Genomic DNA, 6109 nt, shown 5'->3' with positions numbered 1-6109 from the left:
ATCCAAACAAAATTATTATTTAATTAAACAAAACAAACTAAATATAAAAAACATAAGAATTAAAATGTTATTACTTTTTAAAAAATTGTTCCACGATATACCGCGGGTTAAAATCTAGTATTTGTTAAGATTTCATCATCGGCTAATGACTCTCCAGATTATTAATCCAATATACAACTTCCTTAAATGTAGCAATACAATCAACTAAATAAAAAATGTTAAAGATCTTTTGACATCATTAGTAACAAAATTATTTACATACGAGCATAATACAGTAATAGCATATACCTAATCAACCATTCCAAAATTTTTAGATTAAACATCTTTCAATATTTTCTCTACTAACTCACACAAAAACCATCAAAAAATTCTTAAAGCTTTATAAACACTTTGTTAACGTTCTAACGAGCAATTTTAAATCAAGTTTTGTCAATTGATGTCATTTCTCTTTTTTTTTTTTTGGCAAAAATTTTGTCATTTCTCAAGTTTTGTATATTAGGTGAAACCGTGTTATATTATTGTTCGTTTAATAAATCAAGTTGATTAGCATTTCTTTTATCCTAGTTAAGCAGTTAACACTAAGCCACCATGTTGAATGACACAACGTTTCCTAATAAAACTTTTTTTTAACTTCTGATTTATTTTTATTTAGATTCTCTAAACTAGAGACTCTAAGGAATGTGCTCTTATTATCTCAAGAAACATGTTAAACTTCTTGTTAAAACATATATCGGTTAAACTTTCATTGTCAACTAATTTTATCTTAAAATTTATAAACTTAAAACAAATTTATTTATCGAAAGCAAGAAAAAGTAAAGAAGACTTTCTTTGGGTCAAAAAAAAAACATTAAAAAAATGCTAAAGAAGAAGAGATAATTACTATAGACTATATATCAAAATTCTTATATGTATTGTTCTCTTGTGGCGGATATGAATTCGTACCAGCCTAAGAGAAAGTTTTAAACAACCTAAAAGGATCAGCCACATATCTCATTGATTAAATCAGGAGAGGCATCTATAATTAGATCGCATATGTAAAGAACAATATAAAAGCCTAAAAGGTCTTTTAACCCACAAAAGTTCATTTCCTGCCGGAAAAAGAACATTGTAAAGTTTTTTTTGTATATATATGCGGAATCCAAAATATATAAATAAATCAAGATATGTTCGTACATATGTGTAAACATAGAATATGAATGGATATGTATGTCTTCATCTAAAAATAGAGAGGCATGATTTGACCTAAGCATAATGTTATCGAGAAACGATTCGGGCTCTTACAGTGGTGAAGTTGGTTTGCCTCGTAAAGGGAATAATATAACAAAACATATTTAGAAGTATCTTTTATTATTGTTAGATCCTTTGAATCAATTCTTCTTTCGAAAAGAGGGGTATTTGAACATTCAAGGTGTTAATATGATCATAATTTGTGAACCAATCCAGCCTGATCATGTAATCTACGAATTAAGCTTAGAAACGTGCTTTAGCAAAAAAACAAAAAAGCTCTGTATATATATTTGAAGACTGATAATTATGATGGATTCACGAGTAAAATAGATCAACAACTTACGGATCATAAGTTAATATCACAGTTTTTTTTTTTTTTGGTCAACTATTGGATCACAACTGGCCGGTTCTTTACATTCGTAGAAACCAGGACTCGATCTCAAATGTGATAATGCCTTCTACAAATAGACTTACCTCCTGCCATTGCACTAAGGTCACTTCACACATTTTCTTTTTCTTAACTATCAAAGTATAAATCACAAGATGGAAGTTGTATATATATAAAAATCACTTAATGCACATATTAATATTGCGAGCATTACAAAAGAATTATCTAGTAGTCCTATTACAAAGGGACACTAAAGATTTAGAGCTATTCCATAAAATAGTGGGGGTAATTAAAGCATTTTGGATCTAATCCACTTCTCCCAAATTGTTATCATTTCGAAGGTTTATTTTAAAACTACAAAGCCTTACAATATATATAAAAATGATAATTACATCTTCTAATTCAAAATGGAGTTTCCAACGTTTTGATGTTGACATCTGCTGACGCCAGTTCGCAGCAGTTAGGTTCAAAGGTGCCAATGATTTATTTATTTTAATAAAATAAACACAAATCCTTGTCTCGATTTGTTTTTCCTCCAAGATCACTAATTTGTTTAATGTATTTTTACATTTTCTTGTCGCTTACCAATTGGTTTCTCCGTGCGTGGGGCTCATCAGAGATAAATTATGTGGCTATCCTTCGTTGAAATTTTTGTAGTATTTAATTATGTTTTTCGCCTTTTTTATTCTCCATTTCTTTCAATAATTTAATATATTAAACTTGTGGTTTGATATGTAATGGGTTTGGATAATCTGCCTCTTCAAGTCAAATTCCATCACTCTATTATACTGCCTCTTCTCGCTAAACTAAACACCGAATCCAATGATCAAATCTTAAAGTACAAAACAATGTGATAATATACCGCGAGTTAGAGAACAATAAGAAAAGAAAAAGACTACTATAGGCTGAAGATGGTTTTCGTCAATAATTTCATACAAACTCTTTCTTAGATGAATCTAAATCTAAGTAAATTAGACATATTCTTTTATGCACACACACAAAAAAATATCTTTATATGAAACTCATAGTGTTTTTAACCGCAGTTATATTTTTATTAGTTAAAGAAAACTAGACTATTTTTTGTCTTTTACACGTACATGGATTTAGGTACACGGCCACGATTACAAATCACTAACCTATGAATTTGGTTAAGAAGCATATATCCTCTTTTGTTCATCAAGTTTTTTAATTGAGTATGAGAGATGTATTTTTATTTATTTATTCAACGGTAAGAATTCAATGTTTGTGGTATATTTCGTTATCAATTGGTAGTTTTCTTATTTAAAAAAACTACTAATATCTAATGGATTTTCTTTGGACATCATTATCTAATGGAGATTATTAAAGTAAAGGTCGCATTACATTAAAGGTATATATAAACCTGAAAATAAGGTAAAAGCCAAAGTCCTTGATTATATAAAATACGGACGGATAGAGACACGTTACGGTATAATTTTGCACGTCTTCTGGTTACAATATGAGACAAGGGCATCTTAATACTAGGTTTAGCCGTTTAGGTAACACACACATGACTTGACCGTGACTTATTATCATTTTTAATATGATTAAACTCCATATATATAATAAAATGTTTAAGTGTCAATGACAATGAATCGAATATTTGTCAGTCAGAAAAATGTAATAATATTCGTTGCGGACGACACGTGTCGACAGTAACACAGCATAGAACTGGCAAAATGGTTTACGTAATTTGATAGGATAGTTTTAGCCCCCAACAAAATAAATCACTTAATTAATTGGTTAAATTAATTAGTGGCGGAAGTGTGAGTGGATCACTGCCTTAATTTTGATTGCTTAAGCTGAGAAGATTAACGATTAGAAGTTAATCATCAACTAGATGAGGTGCCGTACGCAAAGGTCTTTTTTAGCTTAGAAACATCTTAGTTAAACTTTTGTATGGTTGCCCAAAAAAAAAGTTGAACTTTTGTATTGTAAGAAAAGAAAATTATGACGACGTAAAACTTTTAATTTTAAATTAGTCATAGTTAATAATCATGGTAACACTTATAATATAAATACGATCGAGTTTGAGTCTAAAATATGATTATTGAATAAACTATGACGACTAAGACCAAGAAAAATAAAGAAGAGAAATAAGCTAGACTACTTGATTCGGTCACACCGAATCGAAACAGTTGAAAATTGATATCAAATCTTTTCCAAACAGATAAAAACATAGTGATCTTTAGCGATTACTTTTTCTCTAGGGTTAGTGACATCTTCTAGAGTGATATTTGAGGCAGACAACGAAGATGGGTCTAGATCAACACAGAACACAAGTTTTTAGCATGACGAGAACAAAAAAAAAGAAAGACAGGCTTATCCTCTTTAGTCCAATCAAATATTTAAGGGAAACTATATATAAAGATGGGGCTGCTTTGTAGTGAAGTGGGGGAAAGTGGAGGCAGTCGTCATAGTGTTATTTGCAGAATGGGTACACTTCAATAATCAAATTGTACCATAGGGTCATAGGCTATTCTCAATCTATCTCTAAATGGTTATAATTGAAACTTGAAAGCTATTCAAAACAAACATGAAATTTTTGTTACCTTTTCTCATATAAAATTAGAGAAATTATCCGGTGACGCGTGCTCAACACAGTCCCTTATTGTGCTGTCCTATCACACAATTTTTTTAATCTCATAATATCGACGGCACATTTTTTTTTTTCTCGACTCTGCTTATCTGCTACGAACAAATCTCTAAGTGAATACATGATCAACCAGTAATGAAATTGTTTTTTTTCTTCTATAAGCCAGGAAAGCTTTGTGAAAGTTTTTTTTTTGTTTGGATATTAATAAAGCTTGCATTTATAAAGTTTCATATTTTATGCAAGTAAAATCACGATATATAGAATAAACTACAATATTGAAAATTCAACAGTCAGACATTCCTTTCAACAACAGCAACACGTGATTTAAAAAAAACAAAAAAAAAACTCATACGAATACGATGTCCACAATACTAAACACTGAAATTTTCAGCGGTAAAAAAGTAGACTGTTAAATTTATAATTTACATGTCACTAACAATTTACCGCTGAATTCACGAATAATGAAAAGAACACTTAATCGTCGGCTAGGGTCAAATTATAGTTCGCTGAAGTCTTTTAAAGTCAATGGAAAGTATTGCACCAATTTCAATTTGTTACTCTTTTTAATGTTTTTCTTCTCAATGAACTCAATTGTGGTATAGACTATGAAAGCATGTAAGCATGTTAAGTAAATGTTTAAGTTGTGTCTCGGTGAATTGGTGCGCCGGCCATGAGGCGTCACTACAAAATGTTTGGCCCCACTCGTAACATTTTCATGTCTGATTTATCAAATCACATCTTATCTGTGTTCCCATTTGTCTCTTTTTAGGTAAATTTCATTTGGACAATGAACTAACATATTGGATTAAACCTGTTTGAGAATCTATTCTCTCTCTCTCTCTCTGGCAATAAATACAAACACTCCAACACATAGGATGCGAATACTATGGGATGGATTGCATAAGTTCGGTTTTTGAAGATAGCTAGGAATAATGTAGGTGTGTGTGATTGGAGTTATGTTGAATTGTTGATGGACAAAGTTGCTATTTACTGATGAATTTGGCGGTCAACATTTAAATAAAATAGAAGCCTTGGACTGTTGGAGTGGAAGCTGGATAAAATACATAAACAGGTGTTTGGACTGTTGATTTATGGTTTTATTTGACATTAGGGTTTTATTTAATTGTTGTTTGCTTCCATGTAGTTGAATCGCAGACTTAGGGTAAATGATTCATAATGTTGTTAGTTGGAATGATATTTCTTTTCTTTTTATTAGTATAGATTTATCTATAAATTATGTTTTTCTTCAATAAGGGTTTATAATATTTTAAAATTTTATTGCAATATATATTAGTGTAGTTCTGATTTCTAAATGATAATCCTTATCCCATGTGAGTATGTGACTCTACAAACTTTTCTAATTCGTTCTTCGATCAAACATTGTAAATTTGTAATATTGAAAAGGCATATGAAAGTACTGATTGTTTCTTTTCTTAAAATATTTATAATATGATAACTATTAAAATCTTTTTGTTTTTTGTTTTTTTTGGTAAAATCTTTTTTTTTTTATTTGATAAACATATCTGTGTATAGAACGACGGAGAGATGGATCTTGGGGTCTCTTGTCTTCTACTTGTGTTAATTGGGGTCTATTGTCTTCTATCGTTGATTTTTAAATTAGAATAAAATGAAAGCATGTATTAGTTAAGTCCAATAGTGGGAAAACCCCAAATTAATTTTAAATTAGTTTGATAAATGATTACAAGTTAATCTAGGAAACATGTATGCATTGAAAAAGTATGGAGTAGTAATTGTGGTCCTGTGGATTAGAGCCATATAACTCAATTAACAAATACAGAAATACTCCATCAGTCAAGTCTATCATAATAACACACAAACACAAAATCATATCTAATTATACTATTAATCATAAATGGGGG

Source organism: Camelina sativa, chromosome 14 (genome assembly GCF_000633955.1).
Source record: "Camelina sativa cultivar DH55 chromosome 14, Cs, whole genome shotgun sequence".
Lineage (NCBI taxonomy): Eukaryota > Viridiplantae > Streptophyta > Magnoliopsida > Brassicales > Brassicaceae > Camelina > Camelina sativa.
This window is presented reverse-complemented; position numbering follows the sequence as displayed.